The sequence below is a fragment of the Triticum aestivum genome, unplaced genomic scaffold (assembly GCF_018294505.1).
Source record: "Triticum aestivum cultivar Chinese Spring unplaced genomic scaffold, IWGSC CS RefSeq v2.1 scaffold114573, whole genome shotgun sequence".
Taxonomy (NCBI): Eukaryota; Viridiplantae; Streptophyta; class Magnoliopsida; order Poales; family Poaceae; genus Triticum; species Triticum aestivum.
The window spans coordinates 13,260-23,665 of record NW_025226092.1 but is presented as its reverse complement, the minus strand read 5'-3'; positions in this window follow the sequence as shown (position 1 = coordinate 23,665).

The window sequence follows — 10,406 nt, the reverse complement described above, 5'->3', positions numbered from 1 at the left end:
AGTGTAGGTCATCATTCATGTGGACACAGACGGTTTCTCCGGCGACTACACTTACTAAAGACGAACAGGTACACCATCCAGCTCTCCGGGGGACGCCGTCGACCACCAATAGGCCCCAAACCTCGACGACGCCGGACAGGCCTCAGCCTTGCACTGTTACATGATTGAACCAAACCTAACTCGACCAGCCGAGCGCTGGCCGTCGTCGGAAACTACTACTACAACTACAACACAGAGAGGTTCCTAACATAACTAGACCATGGCCTCCTCGGCGACTTCTTCCGGCCCGTTGAGGCCAGCGGCGATGCGTAGGGCATCCTTGCCCAGCCTGGTGAGCTTGGTGATGACGGCGATATCTTTGTCGGAGAGGGGCTCGTTGAACCTACGCACGAGCGCCTCCGCAGCCTTCTTCGTCATCTTCTCCTTCGGGCCAAGGAGGCCCAGCCCCTGGACCAGGCGGAGCGAACCACGCTGCGCCACCGGCACCTTGCAGTTCTGGGCCGCCTGACGCGCGCTCTGACGCGGCGGGGGAACTGACGTAGCTTGGACCTTGGGCGGAGCAGAGCTTTGCTTGGACGGCGGCTGACCGAGCAGGGGGGCCGGCTTGTCGCAGAAGAGGCGTCATGGGGCGGCCGAGGATTCCGCGATCTCCAGGTGCTGAACTTGTTGTGTCACCTCTCCCAACTGGACGGCAATCGTGGCCACGGTCGTCGGCGTCTGGCAGCTGAGGAGAGCCGGGTTGTGGCACGCTCCAGATAGCGTGGGGCTGAATGCGTCCGGCATCTCCACCGCTGCCTTGTCCCGCCTCTCGCGTGCCCCCTCCTCGAAGTCCAGGGGCACGGCCGTCGATGCCGCAATCATCTCATCGAGCTGGGTCGCGACGGCGTCGCCGGAGGGAAGGGGGGCGGGGATGGTCTTGTCAGTCGTGGCGAAGAACTCATCAACGCCGTCGGGGGCCGGCACACGTGCAGGAGCTGAAGGTGTGGGCACGTACACCTGGCTTGCCAGCCGCTGGTTGCTGCTCTTCTTCTTGCTTGGATCCGCCTTGCCGGACGATCGGTCGCGGCCACCATGCTGGTCACGGTCTTTTGAGCTTCCAGAGCGGCGGGGGGGGGGGGGGGGGAGCGGCTGCGCTGGCGCACTCTGCTGGTGGCCCCGTCCGCTCCTGACGAGGTGTTGGAGCCACGCCCGCGCCCCAGCAACGTGTCCTTCCAGGAGCGCCGGCCGCCGCCGCCTACCGTCCCCCCATCGTCGCGCCGCGGGCCACCACAAGGAAGGCCGCGGCAGCCCGTGTCCACCACCGGCGCGCACTGCAGACGACGGTGGCGCTCCTCCATCTGGCCGTCCTCCACATGCATGACCCAAGTGCCCGTGTAGGTGCGCGGCAAGCTGTCGTCGTGGTCGGAGTCGGAGGAGGGCAGGCCGCTCTGAGCTGAGTGGGAGGAGCGCGGAGAGCGGGGAGACCAGTCCTCCACCCTGTCGACATGGATGAGGAGGTCATAGCGCTCGGCGCCAGGCGGCAGGGCGACACGCCGATCGGGCGGCGAGTGGCCCTCCATCTCCTCGACGCGCCCGGCGCCCTGAGGGAGCTTCCAGTAGGTGTGTCGGGTGGGGATGAACGCCATGTCCCAGACCCACACCCAGCAAGCGAATGTCTTGGTGTGGTCGCGCTCCAGCGTGCGGCTGTCGAGCCGATCGATGCGCACCTTGTCGCCGAACACCTCGTGGACGCCCTCCAGGGTCCAGTACTGTTGAGGCAGGTGCTTGATGACGCAACGGACATGGAGGTTGAAGATGCCGTGGCCAGCGTGGTCGTTTTCGCCCCAGGGCGCGATGTTGAAGTTGACGCCGTCGACGCGCAGGGTGCCGCGACGCACCGCGTTATCGTGGTGGGCTGGCTGGGTGAAGATGACGAAGAAATCCTCCGGGTTGTGCGCCGTCACCCGCAGGTGATGCGGTGGGACGCACAGCTGCGCCTCGAACGCGCGGCCCACCGCCATGGGCGAGGTGGCGCAGATTCCGTCGGCCGCGCGCAGCGTGACGACGTGGCGTCGAAGGAAAAAGACACTCTGCTCGATGGCCGGGGTGGACTCGCCGACCTTGTGGCTTGCGCGGGGGCGCCTGGCCGGGTCGACCAAGCTGAGCTCAGCCATGTCGGCAGCCGTCGGGGAGGGAGGGGCCGGCGGTGGCGGAGGCGGGGTGGGGAAACGGAGGCGAGAGTGGACAGAGGAGCGAGGAGCAAGCGGGCCTATCCTACTGGAGGCAGGGCTGCCATGGCCGTTTCGTGGATTTTGAGGGCACTCTCTGGCAAAGTGGCCGCAGAGCTCGCAGATCACGCAGCGGAGGGGGTCGCGGCAGTCCTTCCTACGGTGGTGCTTGCTGAGGCAGTGAAAGCAGCGGCCGCAGAAGCGGCTTAAGAAGGCCTCCCGGCCACCCACCGCATTGAAGTCCGGCCGCCGGTCCGAGCGCGGAGCCGCACTCTTCTTTGAAGAAACCTGCGGATCCAGAGCTGCCTTGCGGCTTTTGCGCGAGGAGACCTCGGTCCAGTCACCGTCCATTCCCGAAGGGGAATGATCGACCGCTGGGGATGGGACGACGATGATGGATTGAAGGCGTCTGGGGGGGGGGGGCTGAGATCCGTCGGGTCTTCCGATGTGGTTGCCTTGGAGCAGTTCCCACGGAGCAGCAGGCACGGCGGGGCCTCCGGATCCGGCCTTGAAGACGCGCCAGGGCCCGGGATCTCTGACGGGGATGGAGCAGGGGGCGCCGGAGAGACCCGCGGGTCAGAGCCTGGAGCAGGGCCGCCATGCGGATCCGAGGCTGAAGCAGGCCGCTGGGGCGGCGCGCCCATGCTGGGCGCGGGGGAGGTGGTCGGAGCGGCCAGCGGGGCAGGGAGGGAGGGAGGGGTGGCTACCTACGATGGTCCAGTCCTCCCGATCACCCCGTTGGTGAGGAAGTAGCCTGACCCAAAGATCGATGGTGGAATGGGCTTTCGGAACTTGGAACTTTTCAACCTAGCTATGCTAGGGAAACAAGGTTGGCGACTCGTGACAAAGCCAGAGTGGCTGTGCTCTAGAGTTTTGAAGGGCAAATACTTCCCGAATTCAGACTTCATGAATGCAACGATCCCAAAGTCAGCCTCGCCAATTTGTCGAGCCATTATTGCAGGCCGTCGTGCTCTGAAAACTGTGCTCATTAGACGAGTCGGTAATGGCTCATCGATCTCGATTTGGAATGAGAAATGGTTACTGGATTCTGTCTCCATGTCACCCATGTTAAAACCAGGAAATACTACAGTTGAGTTCGTCAGTGAGCTAATTGATGAAAGGAACTGGACTTGGAAGCATGAGCTGATCCGGAATATATTCCTACCACCGGATGCTGAAGCGATCATGAATATACCATTAAGGAATGGTGGTGGTGAGGATTTTCAGGCCCGGGCCTTTGAGACCTCAGGAGTCTACACTGTAAAGTCGGCGTACCGTGCTTTGGTGAATCAAAAAGAGCGTCTTGCTCAAGAGGAAGGGTCGGTTGCGGGAACTTCACAGAATGATAAACAGCTGTTGACTGCTCTATGGAAGCTCAAAGTTATACCAAGGGTTCATGTGTTCTTCTGGCGTGTGCTGAGGGGAATCCTTCCAGATGAGAAAACATTGAAACATCGTCATATTCAACAGATTAGCAGGTGTAAAATCTGCCTTGCGATGGAGGAGGACCTCATGCATGCATTAGTACACTGCTCGCATGCTAAACGCTTTTGGGACGAGGCGCGAGTCTGCTTTGATTTTCCGGGTGGAAGACAGGGCCAAGATCGTGACCGTCATGTGGGCGATATGGAACTCTAGAAACAAGTGGACGCATGAAAAGGAACCTTATGATCCACGTCATTCCATTTGGCGTATTAAAGAAGACCTTGCTCTTCTTGACATCCGTCGGCAGGATTCGGGTGGCAATCACCAGAAGATCATTGGATAAAAATTAATACTGATGGAGCTATAAATTATTATTTTTTTGAAAAGGAGGTGCAGGTGGCGTCGCTCGCTTGGCTTCAGGTTTACTCGGAACTTGGAGTAAACCGCATGATGGGGTTACAAACCCATTGATCATCGAGACTCTATCACTCAGGGACGGGCCGGGGTCATTTTTGCAAAACTACGCGGGTTCTCACATGTGATACTGGAGTCCGATTGCTTGAAGGTAGTTAACCTTTGGAAAAATCGCTGCAATGATTTGTCAGTTGTAGCACCGATTCTTGACAAGAGTGGAGGGCTAGCTTCATCTTTTACTTCTTTTGTAATTTAACATGTATCTAGAACAGCAAACTTACCAGCCTATCTTTGTGCTAAGCTTGCGTGTACGCTGATGGTTACCGAAAGCTGGCTAGAATCTGTACCTTCGTTTTTGATCAGCGGCCTCTTGGCGGACGGCCACAGGAATGCTTTTGTTGAATAAAGCTCTTCGAATTTTGCCAAAAAAGAGCATCAGCAGAGCGACAAGGGCGGCTTGCTGGGCTGTGGCATGCGTAGCGATATGGTCGTGAGCGATGACCTATATCGCGTCGCGGCCACACAGGCATGGCAGGGCGGCAGGCGAGCTGCTGGTCCAGGTGTGTGTGCCCATGTGCATTGATGACCGGCATGTGCTCACAACATGCGTCCATCATTTATGGATCGACCGCCTAATAGGCGCCTCGAGAGTTACCTGACGGTGTCCATGAAGTAGAGCCAATAGCCAAACTACCACTACTGAAAACCACAAGTGCCAAAATACCATTATGAAAAACCAATGTGCCAGAATAGCACTCCCTTGAAAATTTCCATGCCAAGATTACTACACTACTACCTCCGTCCTAGTTTATAGGTCCCCTTTGTAGTTTGTGCCAAATTTTGACTATAGATTTAATTAACAAAATATTAATGCATGTCAAAAAAAATTATCTCATTAGATTCGTATTTGAACATAGTTTTCAAAAATATAATGTTTCGTGACATGCATGAACATTTTGTTAGTTAATTCTATGGTCAAATTTTGGCACGAAATACAATGGGGACCAATAAACCCGGACGGAGGTAGTATGAGCTAACTGAGACTAACAGATGAGTAAAGATATTGTTTTGCCCTTTACCAGCGGTGGGGGTGCGTGCGAGGGAGGTCGGTCGGGGAATCGGGGATTGTTGGGGAAGGCCGTGGGCGTCCAACTGTTGGGTGCGGCCATGGTGAGTGATGCAGCAGGTTAGAGGAGATCGTCCATGGCGAGCCGTGCACGCGCCGTTCTCGCCGAACGCCCAGCGCATGCTGCTGCTGCATCTGCCGGCGCTGGAGCAGGAGGACTACGTGTTTGGCCGGTGGACGCAGGAGGGCAGCGAGTTGGAGCCGTGAAGCACGCGCGAGCAGCTGCGCAGCAGGCGGCTTGGCTGTGCACGGCTCTGCCGGGCGTGGCGGCACGCAGGTGCTGCAGAGCGGCGGCTCCATGTCGTTGGGAATGGCGTGGATACAGCAATAGGGCGGCCGGCTTGCCGCGTACAGCAGCCGTGGCTAGACCTCGGGTCTACGAAACAATCTCCAGCCACGCTTGACCAAGGCAGCAGCGCACACGCTCAGAGATAGGACGAAGCATACTTTTGGCAAGGTAGAAAACTGACAGCTCCATCCACCGTTGACTAACAGAATCTGTTTGACAATAGACGGTAGTGCTATTTGGGTATGAAGAACCTGAACTTGAGTGCTATTTTGGCACTTCAGTTTTTTATAGTGGTATTTTGGCACTTGTGGTTTCCACTAGTGGTATTCTGGCTATTCTCTCCATGAAGTACTGGTTCTCCGGCGACAGAGCGCGTGCACCTTGCTGGGGCTGCCAGGGCTAGGTCTTCATGGACAGCGTCCCATTGGACGCCTGACATGCGCCTCTTCACTTTGACATCCACAACAACTTTGCGTTGCTGGTCTTCGAGTGACACACCGAGGCATGCCTCGACGTCGTCAAGCTCATCATGTCCAAAGAGCGAGGGAAGTTCTAAGAGAGATAAGAGACAGTGTCCCGGCTAAGGGACCATTTACCACGTCAACTCCTGGTGATGGGTCCGGTTGAGGACTCCTTGTCGGTTTCACCCTAGCCGCATCGGACAGCCCATGGCGTATACAAGGAAGATTCAGCAGACATGCGTACATGATAAGACACTGGATTCGTGGAGGGATCTACCTCCTCATGTGTAGCCAACTAGGATCTTGTACCCTAGAACCCCTAGTATCCTATATTAATCGAGGGGCCATGCTGGTAGACACAAGTTATGATATCTTGATAGTTAACCTGTACTGTCTCCATGGTCCAACAGGAATAAAACACATGCGGGACTTAGGGTATTATCCCTTCAGAAAGCTTGAACTTGGGTAAACCGTGTCTTTGTTACCGTCATTCCTAGACGCCTCGTTTAGGATCCCCTACCAGGAGGTTTGCTACATCTAGCTCCGTCAATAAGTGTTTCCTTTTATGGATAATTGTATATTTTCAATTAGCACTCGACAACGAAATGGATCGAAACATCAAATAGGGCATAAAATTTTGAGGTTGTCTTAAATAGCAAAGAAAATTTTGTTTAGGGGCCCAATAAGGAAATATATTTTTTAGAAGGGCCAAATAGGGAATTCTCTCATCTCCTGCAGAGTTAGACCTTGCAAAAGGAACCATCTTAGTCAATTTCTCCCCTTTCTATCATCTCCTCCGCTCCCCTTCGCCGCCGCCGCCAACACAAATCTACAATTTATCTTGTTCCTCGAAGGGAGCAACAACCAAGATGCCGGCGACCATGGCCAAGGCCGCAAGGGCTGGAGCGGTGCCTCTTCGCCACGGCGGCAGCCTTCCGAAGGAGATCCTCGTCTGGGAGATCCTAGTTCGCCTCGACCCCAAATCCCTTCTCCGTTGTCGCGCCGTCCGTCGGTCGTGGCGCCATACCACCTCCACCCGTGCCTTCCTGCTTGCCCACCATGCGCACCAGCCAGCCCTCCCCATCGCGTCAGACGAAGAATACATCCTCACCTCGACCGCCTTGCCGCCGCCCAGCTCCACACTGTCGCCCATCTTGACAAGGCCTTCAATCCAGAGGCTTCCTGCGATGGCCTTCTCGTCCTCTCCAGGTACAACAACATGACTGACACCATTGATTTCTCAGTTTGTAACCTGGCCACTCGTCAATTTGCTCCCCTTCAACAACTACATGAATTGGGCTTGCGGTTATTGGGGATGTACTCGCATCAACCTACTGGCGAGTATCGATTGTTACTTGAACGCGATAGCTACAATGAAACGCCTGAAGACCAACTTGGCTACTATGTATTTGCATTGGGCTCTCACCAGTCGCCGAGGTACATTGGGTGGCAGGAGTCAACATCACAATGCTTCAGTTTACCTGTCTTGGTATGCGATAGCCTGCATTGGTACCCAGTCTATTATGTGAGTGAAAGCAGCTATGTACGGCTTCAGAGTGAAAGCAAAGCGATAATAGTATTCGACACCATAGCTGAGTCGTTCCGGCCAATGCGTGCTCCAATTGTTTCCACCAACTCATATGCCTTTGAGATGGATGGTACACTCGGCATATATAGCCGTAACTATGCCAAAACAACTATTGATATATGGGTATTGCAGAACTACAAAAGCGAGGTTTGGAACTTCAAGTATCGAATCAAATTGCCAGTTGCAGAAATATGGGGGAAGTTTGAGACCTTTGATGACCTTTGGAATGTGGAGGTTGTTTCAGTGGACGGTGACGTGCTCTTGCTAGTCAGTTCTGGTCGGTGTCTGTCTTACGTTGACAATGATGGTAAGCTGATTGACAGTTTTGATCATGGTCGCAAATACTTCTTTTTGTCTAAATATCGGCTCAAGCAAAGTCTTGTCCAGCATACCTTCTTTCAGGCTTTAGAAAGTTCTGTTGTGAACACTTCACCATTCATCTGATGTCTATTGATATTGAGTGAGGTGGTGCTTCTTAGCAGCTTAACTGTTGTATCCTTATGAGCTGCAACATCTATGAATTGGATCAAGTATGAGCCTGCTGGCATCTTCTTCATTTTGCATTGGTGTATATAAATTATGATCAGAAGCTCTATCTTCTCTGTGTTTATCTATGCTTTTCTTGGCACCCTGGAGGGCTGAAATGAATATTCTGTATGTTGATGCTATAATTTCTTAGTAATTTTGCTCTGCTTTGTACATAATTGCCAACTGATCCGCATCATGTGTCTATTTTCTTGGGCTGATGGTTTGGCTCTGCTTTATTTTAATTATCTTGTGATTTTCTTAGTATTCAATTGTTAGAAATTGTTATGGCTCATGTCCCTCTTCCTTGAGTCAAAGAGTTGACTTTACCTTCTTATGTAGTGGTTTTTTTGATAGTCTATATTGAGTGCGTTTCCGGTTTGTACCCTCTGTTGTCGCTCATGATGAAAAGAGAAAGATTTTTCTGTTTCTTGATGTGCAAGTTGCATCTAATTTTTAGAGCAGCTTGAGCACTACACATTAAAATAAATGGTTGCATAAGAGTAGTTGACACCATTTATCTATGGCGAACTAGCAAACCAAACCTTTGTTCACTATGACTCATTTTCCATTCCTTTCACTGAATTTTGTGGAAGTCATAGTTAATTTATACCTACTCAACAGTGCAAAGATTCTGTAATATCTTAGGTTTTGGCACCTAAAATTTAGAACATAGTTATTTTAAATTATTGGGCCAACAATGTATACGGTGAATGCCGAGACAAAGCCCTTGCAGATTTTATTCAGTCGCCCACATTCTTTATTAAGTTGGTAAATGTCACGCACAATATGACTCACTCACTAGAACAATTCCAATTGCAAGCAGCACGAAAAGGACAAGGGTTGGTGTGCTAGCGGCTAGGTTAGAAAGACCTGCGTCTTGCAACATTAACTTGTGATGATAGTTTGCATCTGTTCCAGCGTTTCCACTTCCGGACATTGTTGGATGTCCGTTCTTAAACCGTTCATGTTATTTTTCGTTGCAGGTCTGATAGTCTGCATGTTTCTGTCCTTGATACAAAATATTATCTGACAAAAGAATACTGAAACTGGTGCTTTGTAGCGTTAAACCCTCTACATTTTTATTTGCAAACCAACACATCACCAAAGTACGCTCAGCTGGTTTCCTCTGTTGCCACCACCTAGCAATCTTTTAGATGGCATTATATAGGTATTATGTTGACTCTCGAGCATCGAAGTTTGAGTTTCCAAGCCATAGAATGGGAGTGTTGTCGATGGTCACACGAAGCAGTTGCCTTTGCTTGTCAGTTTCAGTTTCAAATTTTGGTGTCCGTTTGGTCACAAGATACATATCTTATACTAAGGCAACTCCAACGTGGTTCATCAAATCACCCGCAAATGTCTGAACTGGATAGTCTGGACACTTTAAGCCATGCAATGTGAGTCGTGAAATTTGTCCGGACCAATTCGAACGTTCAGAATCCCACAAACCAGTAACAAATGGGAGAGAGGATATAAGAGAGTCCAGACGTCTGCCTAACCACTATTAGTTGGACCACATTGGACCACAACTCCCCCTAGCACACGTGTCTCACGGCTTGTCCACTGTCAAGTCATACCCATTGTCCAAATTTGATGAGTACGGTTGGATGGTCGACTCCCCGCCCGTTGTATGCAGACACGTCCAGTCGTTTCCGCGGACATTTTGTGTCATCCATTTGGTGATCCCCTCTTGGAGTTCCCCTTAGGGCATCTCTGGCAGATCCCCTATATTAAAAGTGCAAAAAAGTGCTCCCCGCACCACTTTAATGATTCTTTTAGTAAAGTCACTGCTTCGCAGTAGGCAGATCTCCTATATATTTGAGCCCACCACTTGCTGCCCGCACGGCCAAGGGGGGAGGAGGAGCACCAACGAACACCACTTGCCGCACCACCGACATCGGGAGCCCTCTGCGTGTAGGCTAAGCAGCAAGGCCTTGTTGCCACCTTCCTTGGTAGCCGCGCGGCCTTCGTCGGTGACCCCGGCCCTTCAGCGGCGACAAGGAGGGGAAGGGGGGCGGGGGTGGGTGGCTGCTAGGGTTGCGTCGCCATTCGCGTAACCCCGAGCAGGGTAGCTTCGGTGCTTAGCACTTAGAGTGTAGCATTGTGCTCCTGGGGTTGTTGCTTCTTGTGCGCATATGCAGTGTAGCATTGTGCTCCTGGGGTTGTTGCTTCTTGTGCGCATATGCAGTGTAGCATTGTGCTCCTGGGGACGCAGTTGTACACATAATACACATGCGCACACAGTCTCCCTCTCCCTCCCACTTCTCTCTCCTATGAACGCATTGATATGTACTAATGTTTTTGCGTCTTCTCGAACAAGAATATCCTGCAAAAGAAACATATCGTGTAATTGGTAAAAGTCACTCCC